Source organism: Phyllobates terribilis, unplaced genomic scaffold, assembly GCF_046119375.1.
Source record: "Phyllobates terribilis strain yellow unplaced genomic scaffold, ASM4611937v1 Scaffold_146__1_contigs__length_4606013, whole genome shotgun sequence".
NCBI lineage: Eukaryota > Metazoa > Chordata > Amphibia > Anura > Dendrobatidae > Phyllobates > Phyllobates terribilis.
Window position 1 is genome coordinate 3,722,212 of NW_027362906.1, and position 16,778 is coordinate 3,738,989.

Below are 16,778 nucleotides of genomic sequence, written 5' to 3' on the forward strand. Positions count from 1 at the left end.
ACTTTTCCATTGTTCTTCGGAATTCTGACGTAGTTTAAAAAGGCTACGGAACTCTTCCATTGTTCTTCGGAATTCTGCTGAAGTTTAAAAATGCTACGGAACTCTTTCATTGTTCTTCGGAATTCTGCAGAAGTTTAAAAATGCTACGGAACTCTTCCATCGTTCTTGGAATTCTGGTGAAGTTTAAAAATGCTACGGAACTCTTCCATTGTTCTCAGAATTCTGCTGAAGCTTATAAATTCTATGGTGCTCTTCCATTGTTCTTGGGAATTCTGCTGAAGTTTAAAAATGTTACGGATCAATTCCATTGTTCTTCGGAATTCTGCTGAAGTTTAAAAATGCTACGGATCTCTTCCATTGTTCTTCTGAATTCTGCTGAAGTTTAAAAATGCTACGGAACTCTTCCATTGTTCTTCGGAATTCTGCTGAAGTTTAAAAATGCTACGGAACTCTTCCATTGTTTTTCGGAATTCTGCTGAAGTTTAAAAATGCTGTGGAACTCTTCCATTGTTCTCGGAATTCTTCTGAAGTTTGAAAATGCTACGGAACTCTTCCATTGTTCTTCAGAATACTGCTGAAGTTTAAAAATGCTACGGAACACTTCCTTTGTTCTTCGGAATTCTGCTGAAGTTTAAAAATGCTACGGAACTCTTCCATTGTTCACGGAATTCTGGTGAAGTTTAAAAATGCTACGGAACTCTTCCATTGTTATTCTTAATTCTGCTGAAGTTTAAAAATGGTACGGAACTCTTCCATTGTTCTTCGGAATTCTGCTGAAGTTTAAAAATGCTATGGAACTCATCCATTGTTCTTCTGAATTCTGCTAAAGTTTAAAAATGCTACGGAACTCTTCCATTGTTCTCGGAATTCTGGTGAAGTTTAAAAATGCTACGGAACTCTTCCATTGTTCTCAGAATTCTGCTGAAGTTTAAAAATGCTATGGAACTCTTCCATTGTTCTTCGGAATTCTGCTGAAGTTTAATAATGCTACGGAACTTTTCCATTGTTCTTCGGAATTCTGATGAAGTTTAAAAATGCTACGGAACTCTTCCATTGTTCTTCGGAATTCTGCTGAAGTTTAAAAATGCTACGGAACTCTTCCATTGTTCTTCGGAATTCTGCAGAAGTTTAAAAATGCTACGGATCTCTTCCATTGTTCTTGGAATTCTGGTGAAGTTTAAAAATGCTATGGAACTCTTCCATTATTCTCAGAATTCTGCTGAAGTTTATAAATTCTACGGTACTCTTCCATTGTTCTTGGGAATTCTGCTGAAGTTTAAAAATGTTACGGATCATTTCCATTGTTCTTCGGAATTCTGCTGAAGTTTAAATATGCTAAGGAACTCTTCCATTGTTCTTCGGAATTCTGCTGAAGTTTAAAAATGCTACGGAACTCTTCGATTGTTCTTCGGAATTCTGCTGAAGTTTAAAAATGCTACGGAACTCTTCCATTGTTCTTCTGAGTTCTGCTGAAGTTTAAAAATGCTGCGGAACTCTTCCATTGTTCTTCGGAATTCTGATGAAGTTTAAAACTGCAACGGAACTCTTCCATTGTTCTTCGGAATTCTGCTGAAGTTTAAAAATGCTGCGGAACTCTTCCATTGTTCTTCGGAATTCTGCTGAAGTTTAAAAATGCTACGGAACTCTTCCTTTGTTCTCGGAATTCTGGTGAAGTTTAAAAATGCTGCGGAAATCATCCATTGTTCTCGGAATTCTGCTGAAGTTTAAAAATGCTACCAAACTCTTCCATTGTTCTTCGGAACTCTGCTGTAATTTAAAAATGCTACGGAACTCTTCCATTGTTCTTGGAATTCTGGTGAAGTTTAAAAATGCTACGGAACTCTTCCATTGTTCTCAGAATTCTGCTGAAGTTTATAAATTCTACGGTACTCTTCCATTGTTCTTGGGAATTCTGCTGAAGTTTAAAAATGTTACCGATCATTTCCATTGTTCTTCGGAATTCTGCTGAAGTTTAAATATGCTACGGAACTCTTCCATTGTTCTTTGGAATTCTGCTGAAGTTTAAAAATGCTACGGAACTCTTCGATTGTTCTTCGGAATTCTGCTGAAGTTTAAAAATGCTACGGAACTCTTCCATTGTTCTTCTGAGTTCTGCTGAAGTTTAAAAATGATGCGGAACTCTTCCATTGTTCTTCGGAATCTTGATGAAGTTTAAAACTGCAACGGAACTCTTCCATTGTTCTTCGGAATTCTGCTGAAGTTTAAAAATGCTACGGAACTCTTGCATTGTTCTTCGGAATTCTGCTGAAGTTTAAAAATGCTATGGAACTCTTCCATTGTTCTCGGAATTCTGGTGAAGTTGAAAAATGCTACGGAACTCTTCCATTATTCTCGGAATTCTGGTGAAGTTTAAAAATGCTACGGAACTCATCCATTGTTCTCGGAATTCTGCTGAAGTTTAAAAATGCTACGGAACTCTTCCATTGTTCTTCGGAATTCTGCTGAAGTTTAAAAATGGTACGGAACTTTTCCATTGTTCTTCGGAATTCTGACGTAGTTTAAAAAGGCTACGGAACTCTTCCATTGTTCTTCGGAATTCTGCTGAAGTTTAAAAATGCTACGGAACTCTTTCATTGTTCTTCGGAATTCTGCAGAAGTTTAAAAATGCTACGGAACTCTTCCATCGTTCTTGGAATTCTGGTGAAGTTTAAAAATGCTACGGAACTCTTCCATTGTTCTCAGAATTCTGCTGAAGCTTATAAATTCTATGGTGCTCTTCCATTGTTCTTGGGAATTCTGCTGAAGTTTAAAAATGTTACGGATCAATTCCATTGTTCTTCGGAATTCTGCTGAAGTTTAAAAATGCTACGGATCTCTTCCATTGTTCTTCGGAATTCTGCTGAAGTTTAAAAATGCTACGGAACTCTTCCATTGTTCTTCGGAATTCTGCTGAAGTTTAAAAATGCTACGGAACTCTTCCATTGTTTTTCGGAATTCTGCTGAAGTTTAAAAATGCTGTGGAACTCTTCCATTGTTCTCGGAATTCTTCTGAAGTTTGAAAATGCTACGGAACTCTTCCATTGTTCTTCAGAATACTGCTGAAGTTTAAAAATGCTACGGAACACTTCCTTTGTTCTTCGGAATTCTGCTGAAGTTTAAAAATGCTACGGAACTCTTCCATTGTTCACGGAATTCTGGTGAAGTTTAAAAATGCTACGGAACTCTTCCATTGTTATTCTTAATTCTGCTGAAGTTTAAAAATGGTACGGAACTCTTCCATTGTTCTTCGGAATTCTGCTGAAGTTTAAAAATGCTATGGAACTCATCCATTGTTCTTCTGAATTCTGCTAAAGTTTAAAAATGCTACGGAACTCTTCCATTGTTCTCGGAATTCTGGTGAAGTTTAAAAATGCTACGGAACTCTTCCATTGTTCTCAGAATTCTGCTGAAGTTTAAAAATGCTATGGAACTCTTCCATTGTTCTTCGGAATTCTGCTGAAGTTTAATAATGCTACGGAACTTTTCCATTGTTCTTCGGAATTCTGATGAAGTTTAAAAATGCTACGGAACTCTTCCATTGTTCTTCGGAATTCTGCTGAAGTTTAAAAATGCTACGGAACTCTTCCATTGTTCTTCGGAATTCTGCAGAAGTTTAAAAATGCTACGGATCTCTTCCATTGTTCTTGGAATTCTGGTGAAGTTTAAAAATGCTATGGAACTCTTCCATTATTCTCAGAATTCTGCTGAAGTTTATAAATTCTACGGTACTCTTCCATTGTTCTTGGGAATTCTGCTGAAGTTTAAAAATGTTACGGATCATTTCCATTGTTCTTCGGAATTCTGCTGAAGTTTAAATATGCTAAGGAACTCTTCCATTGTTCTTCGGAATTCTGCTGAAGTTTAAAAATGCTACGGAACTCTTCGATTGTTCTTCGGAATTCTGCTGAAGTTTAAAAATGCTACGGAACTCTTCCATTGTTCTTCTGAGTTCTGCTGAAGTTTAAAAATGCTGCGGAACTCTTCCATTGTTCTTCGGAATTCTGATGAAGTTTAAAACTGCAACGGAACTCTTCCATTGTTCTTCGGAATTCTGCTGAAGTTTAAAAATGCTGCGGAACTCTTCCATTGTTCTTCGGAATTCTGCTGAAGTTTAAAAATGCTACGGAACTCTTCCTTTGTTCTCGGAATTCTGGTGAAGTTTAAAAATGCTGCGGAAATCATCCATTGTTCTCGGAATTCTGCTGAAGTTTAAAAATGCTACCAAACTCTTTCATTGTTCTTCGGAACTCTGCTGTAATTTAAAAATGCTACGGAACTCTTCCATTGTTCTTCGGAATTCTGCTGAAGTTTAAAAATGCTACGGAACTCTTCCATTGTTCTTCGGAATTCTGCTGAAGTTTAAAAATGCTACGGAACTCTTCCATTGTTTTTCGGAATTCTGCTGAAGTTTAAAAATGCTGTGGAACTCTTCCATTGTTCTCGGAATTCTTCTGAAGTTTGAAAATGCTACGGAACTCTTCCATTGTTCTTCAGAATACTGCTGAAGTTTAAAAATGCTATGGAACACTTCCTTTGTTCTTCGAAATTCTGCTGAAGTTTAAAAATGCTACGGAACTCTTCCATTGTTCACGGAATTCTGGTGAAGTTTAAAAATGCTACGGAACTCTTCCATTGTTATTCTTAATTCTGCTGAAGTTTAAAAATGCTACGGAACTCTTCCATTGTTCTTCGGAATTCTGCTGAAGTTTAAAAATGCTATGGAACTCATCCATTGTTCTTCTGAATTCTGATAAAGTTTAAAAATGCTACGGAACTCTTCCATTGTTCTCGGAATTCTGGTGAAGTTTAAAAATGCTACGGAACTCTTCCATTGTTCTCAGAATTCTGCTGAAGTTTAAAAATGCTATGGAACTCTTCCATTGTTCTTCGGAATTCTGCTGAAGTTTAATAATGCTACGGAACTTTTCCATTGTTCTTCGGAATTCTGATGAAGTTTAAAAATGCTACGGAACTCTTCCATTGTTCTTCGGAATTCTGCTGAAGTTTAAAAATGCTACGGAACTCTTCCATTGTTCTTCGGAATTCTGCAGAAGTTTAAAAATGCTACGGATCTCTTCCATTGTTCTTGGAATTCTGGTGAAGTTTAAAAATGCTATGGAACTCTTCCATTGTTCTCAGAATTCTGCTGAAGTTTATAAATTCTACGGTACTCTTCCATTGTTCTTGGGAATTCTGCTGAAGTTTAAAAATGTTACGGATCATTTCCATTGTTCTTTGGAATTCGGCTGAAGGTTAAATATGCTAAGGAACTCTTCCATTGTTCTTCGGAATTCTGCTGAAGTTTAAAAATGCTACGGAACTCTTCGATTGTTCTTCGGAATTCTGCTGAAGTTTAAAAATGCTACGGAACTCTTCCATTGTTCTTCTGAGTTCTGCTGAAGTTTAAAAATGCTGCGGAACTCTTCCATTGTTCTTCGGAATTCTGATGAAGTTTAAAACTGCAACGGAACTCTTCCATTGTTCTTCGGAATTCTGCTGAAGTTTAAAAATGCTACGGAACACTTCCTTTGTTCTTCGGAATTCTGCTGAAGTTTAAAAATGCTACAGAACTCTTCCATTGTTCACGGTATTCTGGTGAAGTTTAAAAATGCTACGGAACTCTTCCATTGTTCTTCGGAATTCTGCTGAAGTTTAAAAATGCTACGGGACTCTTCCATTGTTCTTCTGAGTTCTGCTGAAGTTTAAAAAGGCTACGGAACTCTTCCATTGTTCTTCGGAATTCTGCTGAAGTTTAAAACTGCAACGGAACTCTTCCATTGTTCTTCGGAATTCTGCTGAAGTTTAAAAAGGCTACGGAACTCTTCCATTGTTCTTCGGAATTCTGCTGAAGTTTAAAAATGCTATGGAATTCTTCCATTGTTCTCGGAATTCTGGTGAAGTTTAAAAATGCTGCGGAACTCATCCATTGTTCTTGGAATTCTGCTGAAGTTTAAAAATGCTACGGAACTCTTCCATTGTTCTTCGGAATTCTGCTGTAATTTAAAAATGCTACGGAACTCTTCCATTGTTCTTCGGAATTCTGCTGAAGTTTAAAAATGCTACGGAACTCTTCCATTGTTCTTCGGAATTCTGCTGAAGTTTAAAAATGCTACGGAACTCTTCCATTGTTTTTCGGAATTCTGCTGAAGTTTAAAAATGCTGTGGAACTCTTCCATTGTTCTCGAATTCTTCTGAAGTTTGAAAATGCTACGGAACTCTTCCATTGTTCTTCAGAATACTGCTGAAGTTTAAAAATGGTACGGAACACATCCTTTGTTCTTCGGAATTCTGCTGAAGTTTAAAAATGCTACGGAACTCTTCCATTGTTCACGGAATTCTGGTGAAGTTTAAAAATGCTACGGAACTCTTCCATTGTTCTTTGGAATTCTGCTGAAGTTTAAAAATGCTATGGAACTCTTCCATTGTTCTTCTGAATTCTGCTGAAGTTTAAAAATGCTACGGAACTCTTCCATTGTTCTCGGAATTCTGTTGAAGTTTAAAAATGCTACGGAACTCTTCCATTGTTCTCGGAATTCTAGTGAAGTTTAAAAATGCTACGGAACTCTTCCATTGTTCTCGGAATTCTGCTGAAGTTTAAAAATGCTATGGAACTCTTCCATTGTTCTTCGGAATTCTGCTGAAGTTTAAAAATGCTACGGAACTTTTCCATTGTTCTTCGGAATTCTGATGAAGTTTAAAAATGCTACGGAACTCTTCCATTGTTCTTCGGAATTCTGCTGAAGTTTAAAAATGCTACGGAACTCTTCCATTGTTCTTCGGAATTCTGCAGAAGTTTAAAAATGCTACGGATCTCTTCCATTGTTCTTGGAATTCTGGTGAAGTTTAAAAATGCTATGGAACTCTTCCATTGTTCTCAGAATTCTGCTGAAGTTTATAAATTCTACGGTACTCTTCCATTGTTCTTGGGAATTCTGCTGAAGTTTAAAAATGTTACGGATCATTTCCATTGTTCTTTGGAATTCGGCTGAAGTTTAAATATGCTAAGGAACTCTTCCATTGTTCTTCGGAATTCTGCTGAAGTTTAAAAATGCTACGGAACTCTTCGATTGTTCTTCGGAATTCTGCTGAAGTTTAAAAATGCTACGGAACTCTTCCATTGTTCTTCTGAGTTCTGCTGAAGTTTAAAAATGCTGCGGAACTCTTCCATTGTTCTTCGGAATTCTGATGAAGTTTAAAACTGCAACGGAACTCTTCCATTGTTCTTCGGAATTCTGCTGAAGTTTAAAAATGCTACGGAACTCTTCCATTGTTCTTCGGAATTCTGCTGAAGTTTAAAAATGCTATGGAACTTTTCCATTGTTCTCGGAATTCTGGTGAAGTTGAAAAATGCTACGGAACTCTTCCATTGTTCTCGGAATTCTGGTGAAGTTTAAAAATGCTACGGAACTCATCCATTGTTCTCGGAATTCTGCTGAAGTTTAAAAATGCTGCGGAATTCTTCCATTGTTCTTCGGAATTCTGCTGAAGTTTAAAAATGGTACGGAACTTTTCCATTGTTCTTCGGAATTCTGACGAAGTTTAAAAAGGCTACGGAACTCTTCCATTGTTCTTCGGAATTCTGCTGAAGTTTAAAAATGCTACGGAACTCTTCCATTGTTCTTCGGAATTCTGCAGAAGTTTAAAAATGCTACGGAACTCTTCCATTGTTCTTGGAATTCTGCAGAAGTTTAAAAATGCTACAGAACTCTTCCATTGTTCTCAGAATTCTGCTGAAGCTTATAAATTCTACGGTGCTCTTCCATTGTTCTTGGGAATTCTGCTGAAGTTTAAAAATGTTACGGATCAATTCCATTGTTCTTCGGAATTCTGCTGAAGTTTAAAAATGCTACGGAACTTTTCCATTGTTCTTCGGAATTCTGCTGAAGTTTAAAAATGCTACGGAACTCATCCAATGTTCTTCGGAATTCTGCTGAAGTTTAAAAATGCTACGGAACTCTTCCATTGTTTTGCGGAATTCTTCTGAAGTTTAAAAATGCTACAGAACTCTCTTGCACTTCAGAATTCTGCTGAAGTTTAAAAATGCTACGGAACACTTCCTTTGTTCTTCGGAATTCTGCTGAAGTTTAAAAATGCTACAGAACTCTTCCATTGTTCACGGTATTCTGGTGAAGTTTAAAAATGCTACGGAACTCTTCCATTGTTCTTCGGAATTCTGCTGAAGTTTAAAAATGCTACGGGACTCTTCCATTGTTCTTCTGAGTTCTGCTGAAGTTTAAAAAGGCTACGGAACTCTTCCATTGTTCTTCGGAATTCTGCTGAAGTTTAAAACTGCAACGGAACTCTTCCATTGTTCTTCGGAATTCTGCTGAAGTTTAAAAAGGCTACGGAACTCTTCCATTGTTCTTCGGAATTCTGCTGAAGTTTAAAAATGCTATGGAATTCTTCCATTGTTCTCGGAATTCTGGTGAAGTTTAAAAATGCTGCGGAACTCATCCATTGTTCTTGGAATTCTGCTGAAGTTTAAAAATGCTACGGAACTCTTCCATTGTTCTTCGGAATTCTGCTGTAATTTAAAAATGCTACGGAACTCTTCCATTGTTCTTCGGAATTCTGCTGAAGTTTAAAAATGCTACGGAACTCTTCCATTGTTCTTCGGAATTCTGCTGAAGTTTAAAAATGCTACGGAACTCTTCCATTGTTTTTCGGAATTCTGCTGAAGTTTAAAAATGCTGTGGAACTCTTCCATTGTTCTCGGAATTCTTCTGAAGTTTGAAAATGCTACGGAACTCTTCCATTGTTCTTCAGAATACTGCTGAAGTTTAAAAATGGTACGGAACACATCCTTTGTTCTTCGGAATTCTGCTGAAGTTTAAAAATGCTACGGAACTCTTCCATTGTTCACGGAATTCTGGTGAAGTTTAGAAATGCTACGGAACTCTTCCATTGTTCTTTGGAATTCTGCTGAAGTTTAAAAATGCTATGGAACTCTTCCATTGTTCTTCTGAATTCTGCTGAAGTTTAAAAATGCTACGGAACTCTTCCATTGTTCTCGGAATTCTGTTGAAGTTTAAAAATGCTACGGAACTCTTCCATTGTTCTCGGAATTCTAGTGAAGTTTAAAAATGCTACGGAACTCTTCCATTGTTCTCGGAATTCTGCTGAAGTTTAAAAATGCTATGGAACTCTTCCATTGTTCTTCGGAATTCTGCTGAAGTTTAAAAATGCTACGGAACTTTTCCATTGTTCTTCGGAATTCTGATGAAGTTTAAAAATGCTACGGAACTCTTCCATTGTTCTTCGGAATTCTGCTGAAGTTTAAAAATGCTACGGAACTCTTCCATTGTTCTTCGGAATTCTGCAGAAGTTTAAAAATGCTACGGAACTCTTCCATTGTTCTTGGAATTCTGGTGAAGTTTAAAAATGCTACGGAACTCTTCCATTGTTCTCAGAATTCTGCTGAAGTTTATAAATTCTACGGTACTCTTCCATTGTTCTTGGGAATTCTGCTGAAGTTTAAAAATGTTACCGATCATTTCCATTGTTCTTCGGAATTCTGCTGAAGTTTAAATATGCTACGGAACTCTTCCATTGTTCTTTGGAATTCTGCTGAAGTTTAAAAATGCTACGGAACTCTTCGATTGTTCTTCGGAATTCTGCTGAAGTTTAAAAATGCTACGGAACTCTTCCATTGTTCTTCTGAGTTCTGCTGAAGTTTAAAAATGCTGCGGAACTCTTCCATTGTTCTTCGGAATCTTGATGAAGTTTAAAACTGCAACGGAACTCTTCCATTGTTCTTCGGAATTCTGCTGAAGTTTAAAAATGCTACGGAACTCTTCTATTGTTCTTCGGAATTCTGCTGAAGTTTAAAAATGCTATGGAAATCTTCCATTGTTCTCGGAATTCTGGTGAAGTTTAAAAATGCTACGGAACTCTTCCATTGTTCTCGGAATTCTGGTGAAGTTTAAAAATGCTACGGAACTCATCCATTGTTCTCGGAATTCTGCTGAAGTTTAAAAATGCTACGGAACTCTTCCATTGTTCTTCGGAATTCTGCTGAAGTTTAAAAATGGTACGGAACTTTTCCATTGTTCTTCGGAATTCTGACGAAGTTTAAAAATGCTACGGAACTCTTCCATTGTTCTTGGAATTCTGGTGAAGTTTAAAAATGCTACGGAACTCTTCCATTGTTCTCAGAATTCTGCTGAAGCTTATAAATTCTACGGTGCTCTTCCATTGTTCTTGGGAATTCTGCTGAAGTTTAAAAATGTTACGGATCAATTCCATTGTTCTTCGGAATTCTGCTGAAGTTTGAAAATGCTACGGAACTCTTCCATTGTTCACGGAATTCTGGTGAAGTTTAAAAATGCTACGGAACTCTTCCATTGTTCTTTGGAATTCTGCTGAAGTTTAAAAATGTTACGGATCATTTCCATTGTTCTTTGGAATTCGGCTGAAGGTTAAATATGCTAAGGAACTCTTCCATTGTTCTTCGGAATTCTGCTGAAGTTTAAAAATGCTACGGAACTCTTCGATTGTTCTTCGGAATTCTGCTGAAGTTTAAAAATGCTACGGAACTCTTCCATTGTTCTCAGAATTCTGCTGAAGCTTATAAATTCTACGGTGCTCTTCCATTGTTCTTGGGAATTCTGCTGAAGTTTAAAAATGTTACGGATCAATTCCATTGTTCTTCGGAATTCTGCTGAAGTTTGAAAATGCTACGGAACTCTTCCATTGTTCACGGAATTCTGGTGAAGTTTAAAAATGCTACGGTACTCTTCCATTGTTCTTGGGAATTCTGCTGAAGTTTAAAAATGTTACGGATCATTTCCATTGTTCTTTGGAATTCGGCTGAAGGTTAAATATGCTAAGGAACTCTTCCATTGTTCTTCGGAATTCTGCTGAAGTTTAAAAATGCTACGGAACTCTTCGATTGTTCTTCGGAATTCTGCTGAAGTTTAAAAATGCTACGGAACTCTTCCATTGTTCTTCTGAGTTCTGCTGAAGTTTAAAAATGCTGCGGAACTCTTCCATTGTTCTTCGGAATTCTGATGAAGTTTAAAACTGCAACGGAACTCTTCCATTGTTCTTCGGAATTCTGCTGAAGTTTAAAAATGCTACGGAACACTTCCTTTGTTCTTCGGAATTCTGCTGAAGTTTAAAAATGCTACAGAACTCTTCCATTGTTCACGGTATTCTGGTGAAGTTTAAAAATGCTACGGAACTCTTCCATTGTTCTTCGGAATTCTGCTGAAGTTTAAAAATGCTACGGGACTCTTCCATTGTTCTTCTGAGTTCTGCTGAAGTTTAAAAAGGCTACGGAACTCTTCCATTGTTCTTCGGAATTCTGCTGAAGTTTAAAACTGCAACGGAACTCTTCCATTGTTCTTCGGAATTCTGCTGAAGTTTAAAAAGGCTACGGAACTCTTCCATTGTTCTTCGGAATTCTGCTGAAGTTTAAAAATGCTATGGAATTCTTCCATTGTTCTCGGAATTCTGGTGAAGTTTAAAAATGCTGCGGAACTCATCCATTGTTCTTGGAATTCTGCTGAAGTTTAAAAATGCTACGGAACTCTTCCATTGTTCTTCGGAATTCTGCTGTAATTTAAAAATGCTACGGAACTCTTCCATTGTTCTTCGGAATTCTGCTGAAGTTTAAAAATGCTACGGAACTCTTCCATTGTTCTTCGGAATTCTGCTGAAGTTTAAAAATGCTACGGAACTCTTCCATTGTTTTTCGGAATTCTGCTGAAGTTTAAAAATGCTGTGGAACTCTTCCATTGTTCTCGAATTCTTCTGAAGTTTGAAAATGCTACGGAACTCTTCCATTGTTCTTCAGAATACTGCTGAAGTTTAAAAATGGTACGGAACACATCCTTTGTTCTTCGGAATTCTGCTGAAGTTTAAAAATGCTACGGAACTCTTCCATTGTTCACGGAATTCTGGTGAAGTTTAAAAATGCTACGGAACTCTTCCATTGTTCTTTGGAATTCTGCTGAAGTTTAAAAATGCTATGGAACTCTTCCATTGTTCTTCTGAATTCTGCTGAAGTTTAAAAATGCTACGGAACTCTTCCATTGTTCTCGGAATTCTGTTGAAGTTTAAAAATGCTACGGAACTCTTCCATTGTTCTCGGAATTCTAGTGAAGTTTAAAAATGCTACGGAACTCTTCCATTGTTCTCGGAATTCTGCTGAAGTTTAAAAATGCTATGGAACTCTTCCATTGTTCTTCGGAATTCTGCTGAAGTTTAAAAATGCTACGGAACTTTTCCATTGTTCTTCGGAATTCTGATGAAGTTTAAAAATGCTACGGAACTCTTCCATTGTTCTTCGGAATTCTGCTGAAGTTTAAAAATGCTACGGAACTCTTCCATTGTTCTTCGGAATTCTGCAGAAGTTTAAAAATGCTACGGATCTCTTCCATTGTTCTTGGAATTCTGGTGAAGTTTAAAAATGCTATGGAACTCTTCCATTGTTCTCAGAATTCTGCTGAAGTTTATAAATTCTACGGTACTCTTCCATTGTTCTTGGGAATTCTGCTGAAGTTTAAAAATGTTACGGATCATTTCCATTGTTCTTTGGAATTCGGCTGAAGTTTAAATATGCTAAGGAACTCTTCCATTGTTCTTCGGAATTCTGCTGAAGTTTAAAAATGCTACGGAACTCTTCGATTGTTCTTCGGAATTCTGCTGAAGTTTAAAAATGCTACGGAACTCTTCCATTGTTCTTCTGAGTTCTGCTGAAGTTTAAAAATGCTGCGGAACTCTTCCATTGTTCTTCGGAATTCTGATGAAGTTTAAAACTGCAACGGAACTCTTCCATTGTTCTTCGGAATTCTGCTGAAGTTTAAAAATGCTACGGAACTCTTCCATTGTTCTTCGGAATTCTGCTGAAGTTTAAAAATGCTATGGAACTTTTCCATTGTTCTCGGAATTCTGGTGAAGTTGAAAAATGCTACGGAACTCTTCCATTGTTCTCGGAATTCTGGTGAAGTTTAAAAATGCTACGGAACTCATCCATTGTTCTCGGAATTCTGCTGAAGTTTAAAAATGCTGCGGAATTCTTCCATTGTTCTTCGGAATTCTGCTGAAGTTTAAAAATGGTACGGAACTTTTCCATTGTTCTTCGGAATTCTGACGAAGTTTAAAAAGGCTACGGAACTCTTCCATTGTTCTTCGGAATTCTGCTGAAGTTTAAAAATGCTACGGAACTCTTCCATTGTTCTTCGGAATTCTGCAGAAGTTTAAAAATGCTACGGAACTCTTCCATTGTTCTTGGAATTCTGCAGAAGTTTAAAAATGCTACAGAACTCTTCCATTGTTCTCAGAATTCTGCTGAAGCTTATAAATTCTACGGTGCTCTTCCATTGTTCTTGGGAATTCTGCTGAAGTTTAAAAATGTTACGGATCAATTCCATTGTTCTTCGGAATTCTGCTGAAGTTTAAAAATGCTACGGAACTTTTCCATTGTTCTTCGGAATTCTGCTGAAGTTTAAAAATGCTACGGAACTCATCCAATGTTCTTCGGAATTCTGCTGAAGTTTAAAAATGCTACGGAACTCTTCCATTGTTTTGCGGAATTCTTCTGAAGTTTAAAAATGCTACAGAACTCTCTTGCACTTCAGAATTCTGCTGAAGTTTAAAAATGCTACGGAACACTTCCTTTGTTCTTCGGAATTCTGCTGAAGTTTAAAAATGCTACAGAACTCTTCCATTGTTCACGGTATTCTGGTGAAGTTTAAAAATGCTACGGAACTCTTCCATTGTTCTTCGGAATTCTGCTGAAGCTTATAAATTCTACGGTGCTCTTCCATTGTTCTTGGGAATTCTGCTGAAGTTTAAAAATGTTACGGATCAATTCCATTGTTCTTCGGAATTCTGCTGAAGTTTAAAAATGCTACGGAACTTTTCCATTGTTCTTCGGAATTCTGCTGAAGTTTAAAAATGCTACGGAACTCATCCAATGTTCTTCGGAATTCTGCTGAAGTTTAAAAATGCTACGGAACTCTTCCATTGTTTTGCGGAATTCTTCTGAAGTTTAAAAATGCTACAGAACTCTCTTGCACTTCAGAATTCTGCTGAAGTTTAAAAATGCTACGGAACACTTCCTTTGTTCTTCGGAATTCTGCTGAAGTTTAAAAATGCTACAGAACTCTTCCATTGTTCACGGTATTCTGGTGAAGTTTAAAAATGCTACGGAACTCTTCCATTGTTCTTCGGAATTCTGCTGAAGTTTAAAAATGCTACGGGACTCTTCCATTGTTCTTCTGAGTTCTGCTGAAGTTTAAAAAGGCTACGGAACTCTTCCATTGTTCTTCGGAATTCTGCTGAAGTTTAAAACTGCAACGGAACTCTTCCATTGTTCTTCGGAATTCTGCTGAAGTTTAAAAAGGCTACGGAACTCTTCCATTGTTCTTCGGAATTCTGCTGAAGTTTAAAAATGCTATGGAATTCTTCCATTGTTCTCGGAATTCTGGTGAAGTTTAAAAATGCTGCGGAACTCATCCATTGTTCTTGGAATTCTGCTGAAGTTTAAAAATGCTACGGAACTCTTCCATTGTTCTTCGGAATTCTGCTGTAATTTAAAAATGCTACGGAACTCTTCCATTGTTCTTCGGAATTCTGCTGAAGTTTAAAAATGCTACGGAACTCTTCCATTGTTCTTCGGAATTCTGCTGAAGTTTAAAAATGCTACGGAACTCTTCCATTGTTTTTCGGAATTCTGCTGAAGTTTAAAAATGCTGTGGAACTCTTCCATTGTTCTCGGAATTCTTCTGAAGTTTGAAAATGCTACGGAACTCTTCCATTGTTCTTCAGAATACTGCTGAAGTTTAAAAATGGTACGGAACACATCCTTTGTTCTTCGGAATTCTGCTGAAGTTTAAAAATGCTACGGAACTCTTCCATTGTTCACGGAATTCTGGTGAAGTTTAGAAATGCTACGGAACTCTTCCATTGTTCTTTGGAATTCTGCTGAAGTTTAAAAATGCTATGGAACTCTTCCATTGTTCTTCTGAATTCTGCTGAAGTTTAAAAATGCTACGGAACTCTTCCATTGTTCTCGGAATTCTGTTGAAGTTTAAAAATGCTACGGAACTCTTCCATTGTTCTCGGAATTCTAGTGAAGTTTAAAAATGCTACGGAACTCTTCCATTGTTCTCGGAATTCTGCTGAAGTTTAAAAATGCTATGGAACTCTTCCATTGTTCTTCGGAATTCTGCTGAAGTTTAAAAATGCTACGGAACTTTTCCATTGTTCTTCGGAATTCTGATGAAGTTTAAAAATGCTACGGAACTCTTCCATTGTTCTTCGGAATTCTGCTGAAGTTTAAAAATGCTACGGAACTCTTCCATTGTTCTTCGGAATTCTGCAGAAGTTTAAAAATGCTACGGAACTCTTCCATTGTTCTTGGAATTCTGGTGAAGTTTAAAAATGCTACGGAACTCTTCCATTGTTCTCAGAATTCTGCTGAAGTTTATAAATTCTACGGTACTCTTCCATTGTTCTTGGGAATTCTGCTGAAGTTTAAAAATGTTACCGATCATTTCCATTGTTCTTCGGAATTCTGCTGAAGTTTAAATATGCTACGGAACTCTTCCATTGTTCTTTGGAATTCTGCTGAAGTTTAAAAATGCTACGGAACTCTTCGATTGTTCTTCGGAATTCTGCTGAAGTTTAAAAATGCTACGGAACTCTTCCATTGTTCTTCTGAGTTCTGCTGAAGTTTAAAAATGCTGCGGAACTCTTCCATTGTTCTTCGGAATCTTGATGAAGTTTAAAACTGCAACGGAACTCTTCCATTGTTCTTCGGAATTCTGCTGAAGTTTAAAAATGCTACGGAACTCTTCTATTGTTCTTCGGAATTCTGCTGAAGTTTAAAAATGCTATGGAAATCTTCCATTGTTCTCGGAATTCTGGTGAAGTTTAAAAATGCTACGGAACTCTTCCATTGTTCTCGGAATTCTGGTGAAGTTTAAAAATGCTACGGAACTCATCCATTGTTCTCGGAATTCTGCTGAAGTTTAAAAATGCTACGGAACTCTTCCATTGTTCTTCGGAATTCTGCTGAAGTTTAAAAATGGTACGGAACTTTTCCATTGTTCTTCGGAATTCTGACGAAGTTTAAAAATGCTACGGAACTCTTCCATTGTTCTTGGAATTCTGGTGAAGTTTAAAAATGCTACGGAACTCTTCCATTGTTCTCAGAATTCTGCTGAAGCTTATAAATTCTACGGTGCTCTTCCATTGTTCTTGGGAATTCTGCTGAAGTTTAAAAATGTTACGGATCAATTCCATTGTTCTTCGGAATTCTGCTGAAGTTTGAAAATGCTACGGAACTCTTCCATTGTTCACGGAATTCTGGTGAAGTTTAAAAATGCTACGGAACTCTTCCATTGTTCTTTGGAATTCTGCTGAAGTTTAAAAATGCTATGGAACTCTTCCATTGTTCTTCTGAATTCTGCTGAAGTTTAAAAATGCTACGGAACTCTTCCATTGTTCTCGGAATTCTGTTGAAGTTTAAAAATGCTACGGAACTCTTCCATTGTTCTCGGAATTCTGGTGAAGTTTAAAAATGCTACAGAACTCTTCCATTGTTCTCGGAATTCTGCTGAAGTTTAAAAATGCTATGGAACTCTTCCATTGTTCTTCGGAATTCTGCTGAAGTTTAAAAATGCTACGGAACTTTTCCATTGTTCTTCGGAATTCTGATGAAGTTTAAAAATGCTACGGAACTCTTCCATTGTTCTTCGGAATTCTGCTGAAGTTTAAAAATGCTACGGAACTCTTCCATTGTTCTTCGGAATTCTGCAGAAGTTTAA